Source organism: Callorhinus ursinus, unplaced genomic scaffold (genome assembly GCF_003265705.2).
Source record: "Callorhinus ursinus isolate GAN/ISIS: 27379988/994484 unplaced genomic scaffold, GSC_fseal_2.0 scaffold1, whole genome shotgun sequence".
Classification (NCBI taxonomy): Eukaryota; Metazoa; Chordata; class Mammalia; order Carnivora; family Otariidae; genus Callorhinus; species Callorhinus ursinus.
Genome location: NW_027397063.1, coordinates 68,856,089 through 68,880,169, shown reverse-complemented (window position 1 = coordinate 68,880,169; position 24,081 = coordinate 68,856,089).

Here is a 24,081-nt window from a genome sequence, read left to right as displayed (position 1 = left end):
AATCCTCCAGTTTTGTTCTTTCTCAAGATTGCTTCAGCTATTTAGGGGTTTCTTGAGATTCCATATGAATTTTAGGATGGGTTTTTCTATTTTTGTATAAAAAGTTATTGGAACTTTGATAGATATTGCATTGAATTTGTAGATTGCTTTGGATACTATTGACATCTTAACAGTATTAAGTATTACAGTTCATTAACGAGGTGTCTTTCCATTTATTTACATCTAAATTTCTTGCAGTAACATTTTGTAGTTTTTACTGTATAAGTCTTTTACCTTTTTGGTTAAGTTAATTCCTAAGTATTTTGTTCTTCCTGATACTATTTTAAAAGGACTCTTCTTTGTAATTTCTTTTTCAGATTTTTCATTGCTAGCATATAGAAATGCAACTGACTTTTGTGTGTTGACTTTGTATCCTGCTACTTTGCTGAATTCATTTATTAATTCTAACAGTTTTTGTTTGTTTTTCTTTTTGTTTTTGTTTGTATTTCTTTGTTTTTGGTAGAATTGTTAGGGATTTCTACATCTAAGATCATATCTTTGGCAAACAGAAATAATTTTACTTCATTTCCTTTTATTTTCCTTTCTTGCCTAATTTGCTCTGGCTAGAACTTCCAGTTCTATGTTAAATAGAAATGGTGAAAATGAACATCCTTGCCTTGTTGCTGGTCTTAGAGGAAAAGCTTTCAGTGTTTCACAGTTGGGTAAGATCACTGTGGGTTTTTCACATATGCTTTTTATTATGCTGAGATAGATTCTTTCTGTATTCATCAGTGAAGCCCTCAGGTCTAGGGCTTTTCCTTGTTGAGAGATTTTTTTGATTACTGACTCAATTTCCTTACTAGTTATAGGTCTATTCAGATTTTCTAATTTTTCATAAATTAGTCTTGATAAATTTTGTGTTTCTAGAATTTGTCCATTTCATCAAAATTTTTAAACATACAATTGTTCATAGTACCCTTTTATAATTCTTTTTATTTCTTTTTTCATTTAAATTCAATTACCCAACAATTAGTACACCACTAGTTTCAGATGTAGGGTTCAACAATTCATCAGTTGCATATAACACCCAGTGCTCATCACATCATGTGTCCTCTTTAATGCCCATCACCCAGTTACCCCATCCCCCAACCCAGCTCCCCTTAAGCAATCCTCATTTTGTTTCCCATAGTTAAGAGTCTCTTCTCATTCAGTTTTCCCTCCCTTCTTTATGGTCCTCTGCACTATTTCTTATATTCCACATATGACTGAAACCATATGATAATTTTCTTTCTCCAATTGACTTATTTCACTTAACATAATACCCTTGCGTTCCATCCACATAAATGTGCAAAATACTCACCAAGATACTAGCCAATGGGATCCAACAGTACATTAAAAGGATTATTCACCATGACCAAGTGGGATTTATTCCTGGGCTGCAAGGGTGGTTGAACATTCACAAATCAATCAACATTATACATCACATTAATAAAAGAAAGGACAAGAACCGTATGATCCTCTCAATTGTTGCAGAAAAAGCATTTGACAAAATACAGCATCCTTTCTTGATTAAAACTCTCCACAGTGTAGGGTTAGAGGGAACATACCTCAATATCATAAAAGCCATCTATGAAAAGCCCATAGCAAATATCATTCTCAATGGGGAAAAACTGAGAGCCTTTCCCCTAAGGTCAGGAAAACAACAGGGATGCCCACTCTCACCACTGTTGTTCAACATAGAACAGAAGTCCTAGCCTCTGCAATCAGACAACAAAAAAAAAATAAAAGGCATTCAAATTGGCAAGGAAGAGGTCAAACTCTCACTCTTCACAGATGACATGATACTTTATGTGGAAAACCCAGAAGACTCCACTCCAAAATTGCTAGTACTCATACAGCAATTCAACAATGTGTCAGGATACAGAACCAATGCACAGAAATCAGTTGCATTTCTATACACTAACAATGAGACTGAAGGGAGAGAAATTAAGGAACCAATCCCATTTACAATTGCACCCAAAACTATAAGATACCTAGGAATAATTCTTTTTCTTTCTTTTTTTTTTTTTTAAGATTTTATTTATTTATTTGACAGAGACAGAGAGACACAGCGAGAGAGGGAACAGGGGGAGTGGGAGAGGGAGAAGCAGGCTTCCCACGGAGGAGGGAGCCCGATGCGGGGCTCGATCCCAGGACCCTGGGATCATGACCTGAGCCGAAGGCAGACGCTTAACGACTGAGCCACCCAGGCGCCCCCAATTCTTTTTATTTCTATAAATTTGGTAGTAATGTCCCTATTTTCATTTCTGATTTTAGCAAGCTGAGTTTTTTCTCTTTTTTCTTAGTTTAGCTAGCTAAGTTTGTCAATTTGGCTAATCTTTTCAAAGAATCAATTTTTTGTTTCATTGATTTTCTCCTATTTTTTTAAAATTTTCTATTTCATGATCTCTGTTCTAATCTTCATTATTTCCTTCCATCTTCTAACTTTTGGCTTAGTTTGTTCTTATTTTTTTAGTTCCTTAGGTTGAAAGGTTAGGTTGTTGATTAGAGATTTTTCATATCTATCTATCTATCATCTTTGTTTATTTATTTATAGTTTGTATAGACTATTTATAGTTCACAGCTAATAAATATTCCCCTTAGCTTTCATTGTGTTCTATAAGCTTTGGTATGTTTTTTTTTCGTTTTCGTTCATCTCTTAAGTATTTTGTTTTCTTTTTTAAAAAGATTTTATTTATTTATTTGACAGAGAGAGAGAGAGAGCAACAGAAGCAGAGGGAGTGGCAAGCAGAGGGAGAGGGAGAAGAAGCAGGCTTTCTGCTGAGCAGGGAGCCTTATGTGGGGCTTGATCTCAGGACCCTGAGATCATGACCTGAACTGAAGACAGATGCGTAACCGACTGAGCCACCCAGGTGCCCTTCATCTCTATGTATTTTCTAATTTCCCTTGTGATTTCTTCTTTGATCCTTTGGTTGTTTAAGAGTTTGTTGTTTAATTTCTACAAATTTGTGAGTTTTTTAGTTTTACTTCTGTTATTCATTTCTAACTTCATCTTGATCTTGTTGTGGTTGGTGTAAAAACTTTGTATGATATCTGTATCATTACAGATACATCTATTAAGATTTTGACCTAACATGGTTTATTCTGGAAAATGGCCCTTCTGCACTTGATAAGAATGTGTATGCTGTTGATGTTGGGTAGAGTGTTCTGTAAATATGTTAGAAATAGTCAGTTCATTGTGTTAAGTCTTATATTTTCTTACTCATCTCATGTCTGATTGTTCTACCCATTATTGAAAGTGGGGGATTGAAGTCTTTAACTATTACTGTAGATCTGCCCCCTTTTCCTTCAATTCTGTCAGTTTTTCATTCATATATTTCAATGATCTGTCACTAAATGCATAAATGTTTACAATTGTTATATCTTTTTGTTCTTCAATAGAAGAAAAGATTCAATATCTTTTATTATCAATTCCTTCTTTGTCTCATAATTTTTTGGTTTGTTTTAAGGTCTATTTCACCTCATATAATATTAGTCTTATATAGTATTGTTCTGATTTTTTTTTGGTTACTATTAGCAAGGAATATCTTTTTTTCATCCTTTTATTTACAACTTTTTTGTGTCTTTGGATCTAAACGGAGTGTCTTATAGATGGAATATAGTTGCAACATGTGTTTTTATCCATTCTGATAATCTCTGTCTTTTGATTGGAAAAATGAATCAATTTGCATTTAAAGTAATTACTATCAGGAAGGACTTATTTCTGTCATTTGCTATTTATTTTCTATCTGCTTTATACATATTGTACCCCCTATTTCCTGCATTACTTTCTTCTTTTGTGTTTGTTTTTTTGTAATAAAATGTTTAAATTTATTTCTTATTTTCTTTTGTATACATTCAATAGCTATTTGCTTTGTGGTTACCATGGAGATGAAAGGTAACATCTTAAAGTTATAACATTCTTATTTGAATTTAGCGCAGTTTAATTTCAATAATATAAAAAAAAACTCTGCTCCTTTGCAGTTGTGTCTCCACCACTTTTGGTCAGTTATTGATGTCATGAAGTTACATCCTTATATATTGTATACCCCAAAATATAACTAATGATTCTCTTAAATTCTTTAGTCTCTTAAATTATGTAGAAAAGATAATGTGGAATTTTGCACCAAATTTACAATAACACTAAATTTTAGACTAATACTTTTTAAAAAATGTATGAATCTCTTTAATCATGTAGAAAACAAAAAGTAGTTGCAAACAAGTGTTACAACAATACTAGCTTGTATAATTGCCCATGTATTTACCTTTACTGAGATCTTTCTTTGTATGGCTTATAGTTATTATCTAGGTGTCCTTTCATTTCACCTCACAGGCTTCCCTTGAGAATTTCTTGCAGAGCTGGTCTAGTGGTAATGAACTCCCTAAGCTCTTGTTTACTTGGGACTCTCTTAATTTCTCCCTCACTTTTGAAGGGCAGTTTTGACAGTTTAAGATTCTTGATTGACAGTTTTTTCTCTTAGGACTCTGAATATGTGGGTCCACTGTCTTCTGGCTTCCAAGGTTTCTGATGAAAAGTCTGCTGATTATTTTATTGAGAATCCCTTATATGTGACAAGTGTCTTCTTTCTTGCAGCTTTCAAGATTCTCTCTGTCTTTGTTTTTCAAATAGTTGATTATAATGTGTTTCAGTGTGGATCTCTTTGAGTTCACCTTCCCTGCAGCTTGTTGAGCTTCTTGGACATTTATATTTAAGACTTTCATCAGCTCTCTAAGAGAGTTGTTTTCAAGTCTTTTTCTAATAGATTTGCCACCAAGTCTTTTTCTAGAGATAGTTTCTGTTGATTACTTCTTTCTTTGAATGTGCCATATATTTTTGTTTATTTATGTACTTTGTGATTTCATATTGGAGATTGGATATTCAAATCTAATGATGTGGTAACTCTGAAAATCAGACTCTACCCCCTCCATGGGTTTGCTTATTTTTGTTTTTTGTTTTTGCTTTGTTTTGTTTTGAGGTAGACTGTCTCTATGCCAAGGATTAGGTGAGATGTAAACCTAGGTCTCCTCAGGTCTTTTCTGAGTCCGTGCTTTTCCTTGGGAATGTACTTTTTAATTTTCCTTGTATTTGCAGTTGTTTTTCAATGTCCTCATCTTTAATGTCTAGCCTCCAAAAGAGGAAAAAAAAGGTAAATGAAGGGAGGAAAAAAAAGGACCCTGGGTTCTTAAGTCCCCTGAAATTCATTTCACCCAGAACGGAGGGGCTTCCAACAATGGGAGGATGTGTAAGAACAAGGTCACCCACCTCTTTGCATGACTGTTATCAGAAGCACAGATCTCAGATATTTGGAGGACAAAGCCCCTTTTGCCCACCTTGGCTTTTGGTAGAAGTTGCTCTTGGAATGTATTCAAAGCTGCCTGCCATGGAACTGAGGGTGGGGGGATGGTAGCTGCTACTATCTAAGAGTTGAAATTGACTGAAAAGAACTGTACTTTGCTTTCCAAGACTTACTCTGGAAGTTGAAAGCCTTCAGTAGACTCCAGGGTTCCAAAATAATTAAATCAGATAAATTCTGCCCATGCAATTGTTGTCTAGGTAGACAGAAAGTTTCCTAAAGCATCCCACTCCACTATCTTCCCAGAATCCTCTTTTGCTTGGGGAAATTTGACTTTTGTTTTTTTGAAAGATGCTGAAGATAAGATGAGCTCAATGACCAGGGATGCCTTCTGACTGTGAGAATTGGAAATAAAGAAATGACAAAAATATATTACATGCATGTGTTGCTTTTTTACTTATCAAAGTATTTTTATATCCACATGTCACTTCATCTTCCCAGTATCCCTAAAGAAAAGCAAAGAAATTTCTAAAATGTCCATTTTACAGAAGAGGAGTTTATCTCAGAAAGCCTAGATTGCCCTGACTGGGACAGCTACTTGTTGCAGCCCTTGACTCAGGAGTAGGTCATTTGGATTTTAGTGCTTGCTCTATAATACTCCTCAGTGTAGTCAGTAGTGGTTATGAAGAAAAGGATGAGTTTAGATTGAGGAGCATTAACTATTAGGTACACTACCTAATGTACCCAACCCCTGCCCCAACGCAAATATATTTTATTCAGGACAATTTGTTTTCTACAATTTAAACCTTTTCTCCTTTGCAGAGATGAGACTTCTTCTTCATATTTTTTTCCTTATTACTTTCCTCCCTCCAAGCCTGTTCTTGCAAAAAGAACTGATATATCTAAACTTCACAAGTACCTCCTTATATTTCAGTTATTGACAGATTTGAAGTCTAAATCATGGGGCAGAAATGAGACACAATAAGCACCTGAAAGTTGGGTTGGAAAATAATATTTTAATCAGGTTGAATTTTTCAGTTTCTGGATTCACACCGTGTAGATAAAGCTTTCCTGTTCTGCCTGACCACTGTGTAGATTCCATATAATATGGGCTTACAGATATAGAAGAGCCTTATATTCAGTGTTCCCATTTTGTAGATGGGAAACTAATGCCCAAAGAGGTAAACTAATTTTTTTAAGGTCACTCTATGCAAATTTAACCTTTGTTCTGTTGACAGATGATTCAGTTAAGCCCTAGCTCAGTGGTTAATGATCTGTGTAAGGCTGGCTTCTGACACAGCTACAGAGATTTAGTACACAAGATATTTGCTAGGGAGTATCCTTAGGATCAACCCCCATGGAATGGGTGCAATGCAGGAGAGGGCAGAGAGAGAAGTGGAGCTGTCATAGGGAAGCTCAGTTCCTGGTCACTTCAACCAACACCACAAAAAGCTCTGCAGCTAAAATGGTCCATCAGGCTTGTCCCGATTTGATTGCAATGGCCAGGACTTTCTAGTCCAGCCTCACTCAGTTCTTGGATATATGCCACACCAGGGAGGAGTCATCTTGGGCAAGGAAGCGCTGCACCTGAGGCGACCACTGGAAGGCTGACAGCTGAAGGCAGTCTGTGACAGCAGTTCCAGCAGCTGTGTCTACCAGACCTTCCTTGAAAGGGGAATCAAAGCAATGCCTCTTCACATCCATCCTAAGAGCCTTGCTGAATTGGAGGATTAGAGATTGTGTCCAAGTATTATCAACACTTTTGGCAAAACTTGGACTTGCAATGAGAATTCCCCTGTCTTTACCATTCTCCTTTGCTGTTAGAATCCAAAATCTTTCTTACAGGTTTGTGATTTGGAATTATTTGTGATTTGGAATTATTTGTGATTCTTAGATATGAACTGTTGAACTGTGAAGAGACTTGACAATCTGGTTGGTTCAATCTATTTATCTTCATGCTCAACCACCACAACAAAAACATTTAAGTCTATCCCTGAAGGTTTAACAGCTCCTGCTATAGAGCAGAATACTTAATATCAAGCTCTCCAAATCTCTTCAAACTCCATAACTTTAAAAAAAAAATCTGTTTACTTCATTCTCCCTGGAGCTACATGTTGATAAATGATTACCCTAAGGAATTTTCTGAATCTACATCTTTTGTGTCTGCAGACATCATCCTTCATCTGATGAATACTGAACCAGAATTCTCCAGTACCATAGAGGATTTAAGGATATTATTGAGACCTTGCTATGAACCAACACAGGCTTCACCTATGACCTGAACTCAGTCGTTATATTCTACCTGCCCACAATATTGACACGTCAGTGTCTTGTTTATTTTTTAAGTATTTGCTCAAAGGCCATCTCCTCTAAAAGGATTAAATGATTTAATACTTAAAAAACACTCAACCATACCTAGCATATATGTAAGGATTCAATAAATATTAGCTATTATTATTATTGTCTTTTTAATGGCTTTGAATCTTTTGCATAGAGTTCTGTAATGCACACTCAACAGCTTATTCCTTGGTGTGTTAAAGGCAGAAAAATATATTTTTTTCCACATGCCATTGCCACTTTCAGTTGTGGTTTCAGAGATGATAACTGTGTTTGACTACAACTAACTACTTGGTCCACACCCCATGCATAGTGTTCAAGCAGTGGCACAGAGAGGGGAGAATTAAGAGAGAGAGTGCCAGAGTCACCCACAAGGCACTGAGTCACAGGAGCTTCAGGAACCATCTGTTCCCAAATGCTCCGACCGTACCTCAAGCCAGTTGACCCCCATGTTTCTGTGGCATTCCATCTTCAAAGTGGCAAAGTGGTACATCCCATCTCTAGAAAACTTTTAAAATTTTCTTAATTTGGGACAAAATTTAACTTTGGAACTTTCATCCAGACTTCTCATTCTGTTCTCTGGGACCACATGGACCAAGTTCCTTCCCTCTTCTTTAAGATTGCCCTTTAATATATGGAGAGACCTATTGTAGCTGATCACTCTAGAACACATTTGTGGAGCTATGCCTTATATATTGACTGGCTTCAAAGGCCCTTTGTGTTGCCTCATATCTTGCTTCATTTTTTGTGGCTCATTATGGACTAGAGATTTAGTTTGATTCTTGGGTGGGTTAGTATCACAGTTCTCTCTTGCAAGTTGGTCTGGAAAGTCCTTTCTCCTTCTTTCTACTTACCTAAATGTGACCTTTTAAAAAAAGACTATTTATTTATGCCAAAGAATGCCATGGCTCAATATCGATAATCATTTCTTCTTCTGAGTTATCCTTGCTGTAATCTTCTTTTAGGGACACTTATAGTTGTATGCCCAGTTCTTGCCATGTTCCCTCTGAGGAGCTAAAGAGAGTTATGCTTTTGGGCTGAGGACTTAGAGGTGAATCTTACCATGTGGTTCTTGCCCCTGATTCTATCTGCTCACATATTTGTATGGGTAAAATTGGTATAAGGAAACATGACAGTGAAGCCCACAGAGAGAATTGATGCTAATGAAAAGATGAAGGAAGACAGACTGTTTGGATGTATGTGAGCATCAGGTTTTCTTTATGTTCATTTTAAAAGTTGCTATTTTTTGGAAATGGTAATACGTTTATGTGGTTCAAAAATCCAAACAATGTTAACAGATATAAACAGAAAATCTGGCTCCCACCCCTGTCTCTATTCACTCTGTTTTCCCTTGCTCACTGTGTTTATTTTTACTGTTTATTTTTAAAATGACAAGCAAATATAAATGCATATACTCATTTCTCCCCCTTTTTGCACAATGCGTAATTATAGCAGAAACCAGTAATGCTCACCAGTATTCATGCTCTCCTCTATCTAGGACAGACTTTGTGTGTATTTGCTTGAGAAACTGACAAGAAGGAAATAGATCATAAATCTCCCAAATTTTCTAATGTATTGTCACATCAAAGAAACCATGACCCAGGACTGAAAATGCTTTTATGTTTTCCTCAGTTCCTCATATTTGCATCAGCAAGACGTTGGCTGTGAAATTTGGACTGCTCCAAAAAAGCACAAACATTCACTTTATTTTTTTTAACTTTCAGAACTTCATTTATTTATCTAATTATTTATTTATTTTTATTTTACTATGTTATGTTAGTCGCCATACAGTACATCATTAGTTTTTGATGTGTAGTGTTCCATGATTCATTGTTTGCATATTACACCCAGTGCTCCATGCAATACATGCCCTCCTTAATACCCATCACTGGGCTCACCCCTCCCCCCACCCCTCCAAACATTCACTTTAGATGTGGCCACAGAAGATAGTGGATAAGGAAGTACTTCCCAAGAAGGGAGCTAGTGGCAATAGCAACAAATGGACAGATCTCCCCCCATTGGCAGCATCAATGCCCAGTCAACTAATCTCCCCTACTCCCATTTTAAAAGCTCTTCAAAATGCCTTCCTGGGGGGATTTAAGAATTGCTATGGACAATCACTTCTGTGTATCTCCTGTCCTTCCCTTTTCTGAATGAGTTTTTCTATTTTGGTAATCCTTCATTATTACACAATTACATATTCCATGTGGCTCCTAGGTCACTAGACCATAAGGAGATATATCCAGATCAGACAGAAAGGACGGATTCAGACATGCTGGACTTTTGAGTTTGGTGCAGTTACTAGATGGGACTTTGTGTTGGGTTCTCTGGGAAGTATGTAAGTGTGTTCAATATGTTGAAGAAGAGTGAACCGGAAGTTTGATGGCCAGAATGGCTCACTGTGGAAGATATGGCTGGTGCTCTTTAATATCAATGTATTCTCTTCTTCCTGAGCATACAGGTAGACTACATTTTTCTTGTCTTTCTTGTGGTTCAGGGTGACAACATGACTGAGTTTTGACTAATGAAAGAAGAACAGAAGTAATGTTCCCATTTTCAAGTTTGCCCATAAAAACCTTCCTCATGTGATTCTTATTCTCTTGGCACTCATCCTCTGCCTGAACAGTGCAGACCCCAAAGACTTAGAGGAGGGAAGAGTCACAGGATCGTGTGGACCATTGAGTTAGAGCCTAGAGCAGAACTCATCAGGAACTTGCTCTTCAGACCTCCTTTTGAGCCAGCTGGTAAAGCTTCTTCTTCTTCTGGCCATTACCTCCTTGAATGCCTTACCAGATGCCAGTACTCAGCACAAGTCCATGTACCACTAGAAGTCTGGAGCTGGGAATTTGCCTTTGGAAGTTTTCTTTGCCTATCCTGGCCCATACTGCTGTCTCTGGAATTTTAAGCCAACACCCCAGAGCATACTTTACAGAGTCTGTTTCAGAATTGTACATCTGTTCTTACTCATCAGATCATAAGCTGCTTGAACTCATAGATCACATCTTTTGCTTCTTTCACTACCTCAGTGCCCAGTAAAGTGCTTGATACATAGAGGCGGTTCAGTATGTCTTAATTAATCAATTCACTGATTTCCCAGTAGAGCAGATGAGAGGTGATTGGGGTGCTTGAATGAGGTATCTCTGAACTTTTGACCCTCTCCAGAGCTCTCCAGGAGTGTTTTGGCATGTCTTCCAAGAAAAATTGTAAGTCAAGAGAAAATTATCATTTTTACTGATGACTCAGCCAAAGTTGAGCATCTACTAATCCAGAAAATTCTGCTGACAGCTTTGCTTTTTTTTAACTTTCAAGTATTAATGACTCTATAAGAAAATCAGCTGGGGTTTATGTTCCCTTATTTTAAGTAGTTAAGTAAAGTGTTTCTGGGCGTGTACACTTGGCAAAGCAGATTCTTTGAGTTGAGAAGGAAATTCCTTTTATATATTGTCTTTTTAAAAGGGAGTCATCTGCTTTTGGGGAGATTAGTGGAAGGAGCTTATAAATACAGGTCTGTATAACCAAATCATTAGTAAACTAATTGATTAAATTCATTCAGTATTAATTAAGCATCTGTCAAAATAAAGGCACTGTACTAAATACAATGTAACAGGCAACAGTGAATGGAAGCATGTGAAAAATGGAAAGAATCCTGGATAATCAGTAGTATTAATAGTAGTAGTGTTAATAATAATAGTATTGATAGTAGTAGTAATGGTAGCTGCCAGTATTGACCACTTATTCATACCAGAAATATTAATCAGATTGTCTCTAATTCTCAAAATAACCATTAAAAGTAAGTATATTACGGGTGTCCATATTTTTGTAGTTTAAGAAACAAAAATTCTGAGACATTGAATGTGTTGTTCAAGATTACAAAACTACCCAACTGAACTTCTTTTTTTATTTTAAAAATATTTGTATTTAGAATTAGCCAACTGGATTCAGTTTAGATGATCCCAATTTTATTGGCAGTATCCAATGCATCATGGAAGCAAGTTGAACATATGCCTTTTTCTATCAGGCCTCATCAGGGAGGGTGTTGACATTGGCCACACCAAGGTCATAGAGTTTCTTTACATGCTATTTAATGTGGTGTTCTTTGGCCTTGACATTTACAATGAATGCCATTGTGGTGTTTTTTATTTTCATAGCCACTACCAAATGAATTTGAATACAGCTCTCTGACTCCATATGCAGTTTCTTGCATTAAACACACCTTGCAATCACAAGATCAGGATTCAAGTGTAGACTTTGCTTCTTAATGCTCAGTAATCTTGTTGAGTCTCAGTTTTCTCATCTTAACACCCAGGAGTGTCTTAACACTCATGACTCCATTCGTCTCCCAGGGGGGTGTTTTAATCAAAGGGCTAGTGAATGTGAAAGTGACTATGAGCTGCAAAGTACCCTATGTATGCAAATGATAATAATAATAATTAGTAGTAGTGTCAGTTACAGTAAATATCCTTCAGTTGCTTATGACCTAGAATGGGGAATAGAACATGCAAAATAATAGTGTGAAAAGTGACAAGTGTTGTAATCAATATATATATACAGAGAAGGAGCTGGAGGTGTCCAGAGGGAGAGACCTCACTGTCGGGACGTCAGGGAGGTACTGAAGATATGTGGATATGGACTCTTGGGGAGCACCATGGCCTCCAGCCTGAAAAAGTGGCTCTATTCAACAGCAGCTATAGGCAAAGGAGAACTATTCTGCAGGAAGTCTTTCCTTCAGGCAAGCAAATGAACTCCAACAGTGACAATGGAGTTCTGAAGGCCACTGGCATCAGAGTCACTGTAGTCCCAGTTTGAAAAAAAAAAGTAGTAATTGCTTTATATGCCTTAGAGACTCTAAATAAAGGGTCAGCAAACTATAGCCTGAGGGCTGGGGGCCTGTTTTCACAAATACAGTTTTATTGGAATGCAACCATGTCCATTACTTACATATTTTCTATGGCTTTCTTGCTACAATGATGCAACTGAGTCATTGCTACAGAGACTATGACTTGAAAAGTCTAAAATATTTACTATCTGGCTCTTTAGGAAAATGTTTGAAGAATCCTGCTCTAGACAAAGACAGCAGCCATCAAATAATCAACTCATTGTGCTAAGTACATATCTGCACATTGTGGGTACGGAGAGGGGGCAGAGAGGGGAACCTGGGTTGAAAGATGTGGGTGCCATCTACTTCTTTATTCACTATCCATGTGTTCTAGCTGGCTGGCTATTAGTCACTAGCAGAGGCAGCACACTGTGATCAATGGTTTGCAAGCTTGGCTGCGTATTAGAACCACCTGGGGATCTCTTAAAGCTCTGGATACATAGGCCATCAGAACAATTAAATCAGAATCTCTTGGGGTGTGACTGGACATCAGTAATTATTAAAGCTTTATAGGTGATTTCAGTGTGCAGCCAAGGTTGAGAATCATTAACGTAGTGGAAATAACACTGGTTTCTGAAATATAGTTCTAACCTAAGCTCTGGCACTATTTTATTGTAACTAATTAGTGAAATGTCTCAATGAGAAATTAATTAGTATGCTATGCTTTCTTCCTTCCAAAGCAAGAATTTTTATGTCTTTCTTGGGGTGGGACAACGCCTGGGAGGCTCTAAAGTAACGGCATTCTTATTTTCAGTCAGAGATTGTTCTTGCTCCATGTACAATGGATTGCAAGAGTTTATGGACCCTGAGAGACAACAAGTGGGCATGGAAAAGGGAACAGTCATGGGGCAAGTCCATTTGGAATTTAAGATGTGCTAAGAAAAACAAAACAAAACAAAATCTCTCTTTATTTTAGGAGCTCTTCCTCTTCAAATATATTATGTTATATTGTGTTCCAACAGAGTAAGGCTTATGTATCTAAATACTTTCTTTTCTTTCTCAAGGCCTCTTGACTTTTCCAGATTGAGAGTGAGTGGATCAACCAAGGTGGTTAAGAGACAGGTATGAGAATAAACTAAGGCTTGGAAATTTGGCACAGTACTGTGGCTGTCCATTTGCTACCACAGGACTAAATTATTTACTCTAGTATAAAGTAGGGCTACTGAATCAGTAACCACATTTTGGTTAGTGACTGGAAGGCTGGTCTAGCCCCACCCACCCTTTCATGGACCACTGGCTAGCTCCAGGGTTAGAGAGTCCACATTTTGGGAGTGTTTTCTGAAAGTATAACTGAAATTCAAATATGATAATTAGAGTTGTGGGGCACTTAACCCTATTAACTCATTAGCTCACATTAGTATAGTTAATTTATTTTACTGACCTGAGGGAAAGGACATTGGTCTAGTGAATGTCAATGATGACCAAGGAGCAGGGCAAAAATGGTGGTAATTAGGGAAGGTAGATCTATTGAGACCTTATAAGGAGGGACCTGGAAGACTGGATAGAGATTCTAGTCAGCAGAATTTCTTTCTTTTTTTCCCCTTGATTCTAAAAGTAATACTTAATCACCAGAGAAAATTTGGAAATGCAGAAAAGCATTAAAAAAAGCCCCTAAACTAAAATCGCTTTGTAATCTTTTCTGCCAACTCCCAACACTTTCTGGTCCATTTTTTTTTCTGTTCATTTATTAATGAGAAATCCTTTGATAACAGAAATAAATTTAATATTTATTTCTAATATTTACCTATAGTGTTGCCTATGATTCTCAGATGGTCATTGCCCAAGTGCAATAATTCTCAACTGGTTTGCTGATGGGCCTTCTCAGGGATGCTGATGAAATGTGGACAGTATGTTAAACTAAAATATGGTGTGACTGACTGTACACACTCTGATGGTTGACATCTTTCCTGAAATAAGAGTAAGAGCAAGGAGTAACTTACTGATGCAAAAGGGAAGAGACATAGCATAATCAAGCCTGTGCTTGCTTTCTGGAGTGTTCTCTAGAATGTGAAGGAATGTTGTCTTTCAAATATTTAAGAAAGCATTATTGAATCAGTCAACATGTCTACAATAATGTATAATGACCCAGAAAAAGTGCAATAACCATGAGTGATATTGAAACGTAGAGAGATGTTTTTCCTCAGAAGTGATTGTATTCTCATTAATAGTGATTTTTTTCAGAGTTTTCCCCCCCAATTTTTTAATCCCATATTAATGCATTACTAAATTCAAAGGGCTCAAAACCAGTCATTGAACACAAGATTGAGAATCCCTACCCTAAGGAACAAAGGAGAGTTTCAGTCTGCTCAGGCTGCCATACACAATTCCTCAGGCTGGATGACTAAAACAGCAGAAATTTATTTTTGTAAACCTGAGGAAGCTGGAAGTCTAAGATCAAGGTACCAAGAGGATTGGCTTCTGGTAAGGCCTCTCTCTTCCTGGTTTGCAAACAGCTGCCTTCTTGCTGTGTCCTCACATGACCTTTCCTCTGTATGTGTATCTCTGGTGTCTCTTCCTCTTCTGTAAGGACACCAGTCACATTGAGTTTAGAAACAACTTTATGCCTTCATTTAACTTTAATAATCTCCATAAAGGTCCTATCTTCACATATAGTCACACTGGGGGGTTAGGGCTTCAACATATCAATTTTGGAGGGATATAATTCAGTCCATAACAGAGTGTGTGAGTTTTGCATATTGAAGGAGAAGGTGAGGTTTATATTAGCCTTGGTACTGGGAAGGCTTTTAATGCACTGTGGACAGAACCATAGATACAGAATAATCAAAATCATGTTTTTGGAATGGCAGGCAGGGCTTAAGTTTAACCAGGACATAAGATTTGTGAGGGAGAGATTTTGGATGTAGGTTAAAAAGGGAGGTTGAGACAAAGTTTTGGAGCCTTGGAGTACCAGGGTGAGGATGTGTCACTTGATTTGGAAGGGCAGCTGAGAGCCACTGAAGAATTTTGATCTGGGGAATGACATGGGTCAAAGCTGCATTATTAGCAGATGATGCTGGTGAAGAACAGGCTGGAGGGTAGGGCATATAAGATGGGAAGTAAGGAGGCCAGTTAGAAGGCCACTGAAGTAATTAAGGGCACTTCAGAGGCAGCTTGATATGGTGTGGTTGTTAAGATCATTGACTCCAAAGCCAGGCTGTCTTGTTTCAAATCTGATTTATGCCTCTTACATAACTGGATTACTTTAGGCAAATGACTTTATTTCTCTAAGTGGTTGTTTCCTTGTAAGTGACCCGTGGCTGATGGAAGTGGTAAGAATTTTACACAAGTCAACATACGTAAGGTGCTTAAAAAGTACCTGGCATACAATGCTATTAAACTGTTTGCTTGTATAGTGAAGGTGGAAAAGCATTACACAAAAATTCAAAATCACTTTCTTTTTTCCTTGACCAACTTTAAAATAAGTGTTTTATGTAATGACTCCTGTAATTTTTTCCCTACACTTACATCTCAGGCCTACTTTTGTAAACAATTAGATTTTTGCTCAGCCTACCCCACTCTGCCTACACTGATCCTGCCAAAAGAAATCCAAAATATACCCCACCAGGATTCAGAATGCACTTAAGCAACCAATAAATCTTTTGCATCTAAGGGATACAGCTGTTCTAAAAGTTTACATTTGGATTAAGTAAGGTATGTAAATAGAAAGTTGGAACTAGGCTAAAAATCTCATATTTCTGCATTCATTTGAACAACCAGACTATAATGAACCAAAACACTATAAACTCTGCCTAGGAATATAAACACACACCATGATGCACTCAGGACAAGCTCACAAGGACAACATTACTGTGATTAAAAATATTGTCAGGTTGACATTCTTCACTAGGTTCTCAAAGGCATACAGAATGGTGTTTTTTACATTTAATGCAATATTCCATGCTGTTAGTGGATGGTACTTGGACTCAGTTTGAGTTAGTCTGTGTTTAGGATGAATTATGTAAAATCCCCAAATCATCTGTTTTGTAAACATAAGAAAGGAAGTGATTCCAATGAATGGGAAAAGTTGTTCCAAATTGGGAAAATGGAAAATCAGGGCCAGATGGAAGTGTGTTAGAAGGCTCGAAAGCTCTAGCATTGCAAACAGTGAGCTTGCATCCTCTCTCATGCTTTGAAGTGAAGGGAAACTTATTTATGATTCCTGGGAAATGAAGTAAGGGCCATATATTTATTGTTCATTCATTTTTTCATTATGTTGTCAGAGTATTTATTATTGAGAACTTACTATGTGCCAGATGCTGGGTTTCTCAGGAAACTCACACCCCAGTGGTTTATAGGAAGATAACAGCTAGAAGGAAACTTTGATTATGTAGTTTGACCTCATGACTTGACAGATGAAGAAACTCTGGTAAGTCAGTGTCAGGACTAGGCTTCTAGGTCCCTGACCCTCATTCCAGTGCCCTACTTGCCACAGAACACTGACACTTGAAGTAGTCACTTAGCCATTCTTCGCATTGTTCACTGTGCAAAGGTGGGGAAAACAGTGAGAAACCGGATAATCAAGCCTTGGAAGATGACCGATGGTGTCACTTAATGATCTCCTCTCTAGGGCTTTAGGGTCACTTTCTGCTGCCCTTGGAATAGCATGCATTGCTTATGAGTTCCTTGGTATTAAGTGAGGAGTGGGGAAGTATTAGGATCACGGTCTGTCACATCTGAGATCTTCACCCATCATAACTGATGGCTGAGAAAACAAGGGACTTCCAGTGCAGATCTAAATGTAAATCGTCACTCTAGCATTTTCCAGCTGTTTTTAATTACCCCTCTCCTCAAATCTCAGAAGAGGTACCTGTAAATGAGGTACGCTAATATTTCTTACTAAGTACTGGTGTGAGTACTGGGGAAGGTCATTGAAAAGACGTGACTGCCAGTTGATCCCTGGGCTGGACCTTGGCAATTGGATGTTCCTTACCCCCTCTCTTGTCCTTGGAATGTGGGTTCCACTTCCTTTTCCCATTCCAGAAGCTGCCCCAAAGGCCTAGTCTTGAGATAGTGATGTGGTGTTGGAAACATCGACACGGTATATGTGATGGGACTCCGTTGACACATCTATATAAACTTTTAAAATCTGGTGGGTGAATGTGGGGATCCACTCATCTTGCTTCTGCCCCAAACTAGCTTCACATGTAAGATCCCTTTGCTTGTTAAAATTGTAACCCAGCATCCTGGAGTGTCCTGCCTCTTTCTTTGGTCTCTTCAGGCCCTCTGTATCTGGGAGCTGGCTTCACCCAGGAATTTCTGAGAGGGTTGCAACCAACAGTGATGTACTGAAGGTAAGATGCCAAGCACATTGCCTGAAGGGTGGTAAGCTCAAGAATGGTAGTTAACGTTATCATTTGTCTCTGCAAACAGAGATGTGCTAAATATATGTAGTAATATATTATTACTGTACTTGTTAGGATTCAACATAGCCCCTGCCCACAGGGAGCTCCCATTCCAGCAGACAAGGCAGACACATGCATAGATAACTTGCTGGCAGTGCTGATTATGATAAGCATTTTAAGGAAAACATCGAGTGTCTTGGAATGGAGGAGGAAGGGAGACTAACTTAAATTTCTCCCTGTTCCTCATCATGGTGTATTTCCTATTGAAGATGGAACTGAGTAAGTGTTTTCAATGAAAAAACAAAGTGATTTAGTGGGTTGGATGTGAGAATTTAGGTAAATTGAACAGTTTGAAAAGAGGTTCAATGAAAATGGAGCCTGTTTTTCTATCCTGAAATTGTTAATATGACAATGTCTGCTCTCCTGAGTGAAGGGAGCCAGAGAAAATAATACCTTTTTATTGAAATTTAGATTTGTTCAAAGAGAAAAAAAGAGAATCAGTTTATGTGTGAGATGTGACTTCCAGAGCCGAAAACAGGCACGTGGAAATGTGGTTCATTTAGAGGTGCAATGTTTTATGATGCTGCTGCTTCTGATAAAAAGAGCAGGGAATAAACAGTATAAAATGTTGATGTTATAAAACATTCCACGTGAACTAACATCAATAGAGATGAATAGGGCTTTCATGTAATTAATGCCAACCTGCCTCTCTGTTGTCGTTTATTGTAGAACAGACAAAAGCAATTTAATCAGCTTTTCCAGAGCAAACCCACGCAATCTTAATTAATGGGTTAATGATTTTAGGAACAACAACAAAAAGATCATGTAGTATAGGGCTTCAAAAGTGGCTTGGAAGCTGGATTACAAATTTAAGAAAGATATTTTTATGTAACTGGGTCAGGGGGTAGAAACCAGAGATGTTTCCTTCCCTTTCACTTGCTTTTTTACCTGAATACTCCTGACACTCCCTGTGCTTCATTTAAGAAGTCAGAAGGCCTGGGTTTAAGTCTTGAATCTCGGTCACTAGATGTAGGAGATTTTATTTCATCATCTATTTCACAATTTACCCATCATAAAATGAGGGAATTTGGTAAGATGGTGATTAGGGTTTCCGAATAGCATTGTCAGATTAGCACAACACAAAAGCAAAAACAAAACAAAGTGAACACTCGGTTACATTTATATTCAAATTAAAACCCAGTTAAATTTAAATTCTCATGTAACTGGGCATCCTCTATCTGGCAACACTGTCTGTGAGGTCTCAATCTTACCCCTTCCTCATGTACGTTTTGAATAGTCACTGGACTCAGGAATCAACATATAAGGTTTTTGTTTTTTTTTTTTAAATATATATTCCTAATATATCTGGGTTGGATAATCTGGCTTGGAGTTAAAGCCAAATTCAGTCTCTCCTTCTTCCAACTATTATTCCCAATTAAATTTACTAAAAATTATTTACCAGAAATCCCTTTGCCCAGGAAGAAGTCAAGAGAGGAGCTGGAAATGTAACTGCAATCCTGCCTTTACCCCACCCCACTCTACTCCACCCCCAGGAGAGGGTTGGACCACTTCTAGAAGCATGTAGAAGGCTAATGGCAGATCACCATCTATGACCATCTCTCCTGGGATGAGGTGGATTTCATTTTGTTGCTGCTCATACAAACTTTACAATAAAGTATAAGAAGATTTAATTCAGTCATTTAATCTTGATTGGAAGCTTCATAAAAGCCATTTAAAAAAAAACAGCTAGCATGTACAGAGCTTACTATTTGCTAGAAACTATATAAGTACTTTATATTTATTCATTTATTTTTAAATTTTTAAAATTTAAATTCAATTAGCCAACATCATTAGTTTCAGATGTAGAGTTCAATAATTCATCAGTTGCATATAACACCCAGTGCTCATCATATCACATGCCCTCCTTAATACCAGTCACCTAATTACCCCATCCAGCAACCCTCAGTTTGTTTCTTATAGTTAAGAGTCTCTCCAATTTCTTCCCAGTTTTTCTTCCTTTCCCCTATGATCCTCTGTGCTGTTTCTTATATTTCACATAAGAGTCTCATTTAATAAACTCCTCAGTCCTGTGAATTAGTTTCTATTATCACCATTTCATTTTACAGATGAGGAAACTAAGGCACAGAAATGTTGAGTAATTTAAGATCACACAACTTGTAAAAAACGAAGTCAGCCCCTGAAATCCAGACTATGTGGCTCCAGGGTCTGAGCCTTTAACCATAATATTAGAGGGATCTTGTCATCAATGCCAGCACAGCACCACCAACTGCTGAATAAAATAATCAATAAAAAGTAAAAGGATACTGAAAATCCTGTCAAGTTGAAAAGAGAAGTGTTATCTGCCTTACAGAATATATGACACACATATACTGGATATATGCATGGTCAATATTATATATGTTTACACATTTATATCAAGCCCATTTTATATATAGACATGGATATATCTGGAAATCAAGACATGCAAGACTGAGTGGCAGGTGAACATTTTCTCTAGTGTCTTTCTTGCCATATTCCTTATGTGGTTGGCTTTCCCCTTTTTTGCTGTGCTGTCACATAAAGATCAATTCAGTGCTTCTTTCAGCAAAATTTACTGAGTAAATACTGTGTTCTAGATACCGTTTTAGGCCCTCGAGATATAAATATGTACAAGACGGATTTCTTTAATAATACCAGTGATGATTGGCTCTGTGGAGGGGTGATTGAGACCAAGAGAGGAAATTTCAGGCAGCCCTTGTTTAAGAAGTGGGGTGGCAGAGAGTGTATATGACATATTAAAAAGAGTTTCCCAAACAAAGAACTTCTTTGGAAGCACTCTTGAAAGCAGTGCCTCAACAAGAAAAGAAGCAATAAAAATAATAAAAGTAAGCACTAATAAGAAGAAACAAATAGAGTTTGTGAAATAAGGTAATACTAGAATTTAGGTCTAGCTATATGTAAAATTGACCAAAGTAACAGTCATTTAAATAAGATGTTATAGGTAGAATAATGACCCTTCCAAAGATATTCCCAGCCTAATCTTAGAACTCATGAATATGTTAACTTACATAGTAAAAGAGACTTTGCAGATGTGATTAAGTTACAGATGTTAAGATAAGGGGATGACCGTGGGTTATCTGCATGCAATGTAAGGATCCTTATAAGAAGGAGACGTGATGGAGTGATTGGAGTGATGCAAGGAAGGGGCCATGGCCCAAGGAAGGCAGGTGCTTTCCAGATTCTGGAAAAGGCAGGGAAACAGATCTATCCCTAGGGCCTCCAGAAGGAATATGGCGCTGCCTGAACCTTGAATTTAGGACTTCTGACCTCCAAAACTGAACCGTAATAGATTTATTGAAGCCACTAAGGTTGTGTACATTAGTTACAGGAACCATAGAAAACAATATACAAAGGATGAGTTATCTCTCTCAGGTAGGAATTAAGTGGTAGGTGTTCCAGGATTGGTGGGAGAGTTTTGTTGCCCCAAGTTGCCAAAAAATCCTGGCTGTTTATATCTTGCTAATCTTCCTTCTTAAGAGTCTTTCTTTCACTGATGGTCAAAATGTCTCACAATTACATATATATTTCAAATAGGTGGTTGAAGGAAGAGGAAAAGAAAGGTCATGTCCTTACTTTTTAAGTATGTGTTCCAGAAATTGCACACATATTTTCTCACATATCTTTGCCCAGAACTTTATTACATGGTCATATGGCAAAGGAGTCTGAGAAATGTGGTCTTGATTTTGGGTGATTGTGTGCTGAACTAAAAGCCAGGGGCTCTATCACTACAGAAAAAAGGGATAATGGATATTGGAGACAACTAAGCAAGTAACTTAGTAAAGTCATTACCCTTCTTAATAAAACAAAAAAGGTATAGAATACTCTATGCTCTATATTACCAATGATACCAACAAGATGTGGGGAGGTGCAGAAGGAGATAAAAGGTACATGAGAACATGTTAAAGCTCCTGTCCAGTTAAGGGAAAATACACAGATATTGATTTATTTTTTTAAATGCTTGTATTTTAAATATAGTTATATACCTTGATACTTTGAGAATAGCCCCAGGATATTAAAAATAGAATGCATATTTTTTAAGCAACTAGAAAAATTGATCTATCCAATTAAAGGTATATTGGGATGAAAATAATTGGACAAATTTTGTAAACAGAAAACAAAAAACTTTGGAGGTGGTAAGTTCTAACAAAGTAGTAATTACAATAAATGTAAATGGATTATAGTCATCAACCCCAAACAGACTTTTTCAGATGGGACTAAAAACAAGACCCACCTTTATATGATCAATACAAGCCACCCTTTTTTTTAAAAAGTACACAGAGAGATTAAAAATAAAGGCATAAAAAAGATACTAGACATGATCTGATAGTAAGTCAGTATAGCAATTTCAAAGTTGAACAAATTAGAAGTGGAGAACAATTATGATCAGGAGAAAAGATAGGTGTAGTAAACTGATAGCATGAACAACAGATCAAGCATATAAAACAATCATAAACATATCTGCTTCCAACATACCAATGTATGTTCAAAATGTATAAAGTGCCAACTGACAAAACTATGATGGAATAAAGGTAAATTAATATCTGGAGCTGGGGTCCTTAAAAACTGTTCAGTCAAACAGATAAAAGGAAGCAGAGACATAAAAAAATGTGAACAGTAGCATTTAGATGAAAATTTGGTGTTTAAAATATATCTGTAGGAATAAAAATTAAAGAAGATTTCAACTAAAGAAGAAAAATATCAATAGCATAACATTATTCGAAACAAATGAGGAAGAAGGAAATCATAAAGAGGAGATAAAATTAATGAAATAAAGAACAATAACAATATATAGTTGAGTATAAACAAATTAATTTGGGTTCTTCAGAAAGATGAATAAGATATATAGGAAACTAGTAATACTGGTAAAACTGATAAAGAAAAGAAAAGGAAGATGTATATTCACAAAATACAGAACAAAAAATAAAATCTATTACTATAGATGTAACGAATGATGTATAATTATAATCATAGGTATGATTTATAATTATATAATTATAGGTATAATGGGAGATTACAAAAACAACGAATACCATTAAAGGCCTACTAACAGATAAACCTAGGTGGAATAGATAAAAATAATTTTTTAAACCAGAATCAGTGGAAGAAATAGGAAATTTAAAATAAAAAAAATCAATTTTAAAAAACATAATAGAAACTGAAATGATTATCAAAAAGTCCTCATTCCAATCTCTACCCTTTACCAAAATCTCAGGCCCAAATAATTTGTAAGTGATTTCTTAAAAAAATTAAGAAACAAGTAATCTTCTTTTATAAATTGTCCTAGACAGTGAAAGAATAAAAAAAAGCTGAGTTGCCTAAATCATTAAATCATTTACTGAGTCTAGTTTAACACTGATTTTTTTTAGTATGTAAAAATGTTATCTGTAAAGAAAATTATAGTCCAATTTTATTTATAAACATAGATGTGAAAATCCTAATTATTAGATCACAAATTACATTACTTTTTTTTTTAAAGATTTATTCATTTGAGAGAGAGAGAAAGAGAGCATGTGCAAGCAGGGGGAGGGGCAGAGGGAGAGCCGAGAGAATCCTCAATCCTCAGAAAATCCTCTGCTGAGTGCAGAGCCCACCCCAGGGCTCAATCCCAGGACCTTGAGATCATGACCTGAACTGAAATCAAGAGTCAGATGCTTAACTGACTGAGCCACCCAGGCACCCCAACAAATTACAACATTACTTTTTAAAAAACAATATGTTGACTTATAAGGAAATCAATCACATGCTTAATTCAATAGAGATAGAAAATCATTGAATAAAATTCAGTTACTACTTATAATAGAATTTTTAAAAAGATTTTATTTATTTATTTGAGAGAGAGAGCACAAGCAGTGGAGGAAAGGCAGAAGCAGACTTCCCTGCTGAGCAGGGAGCCCAGTGTGGGGCTGGATCCCAGGACCCTGAGACCATGATCTGAGCTGAGGGCAGATGCCTGACAGACTGAGCCACCCAGGCACACCTTATAATACAATTTTTTACAAAGTCTGACATAGAAGAGAATCTGATTAACTAGTTAAAGGCTATATATGAAAAATTTCCAGCAATAATAAGAAATTTCCTTTTCTTATTTAAGGAAGAAACTTTAGGTATGTTTCATACAAGACAAGAAAGTTTGTGTCACCACCACTGGTTTACT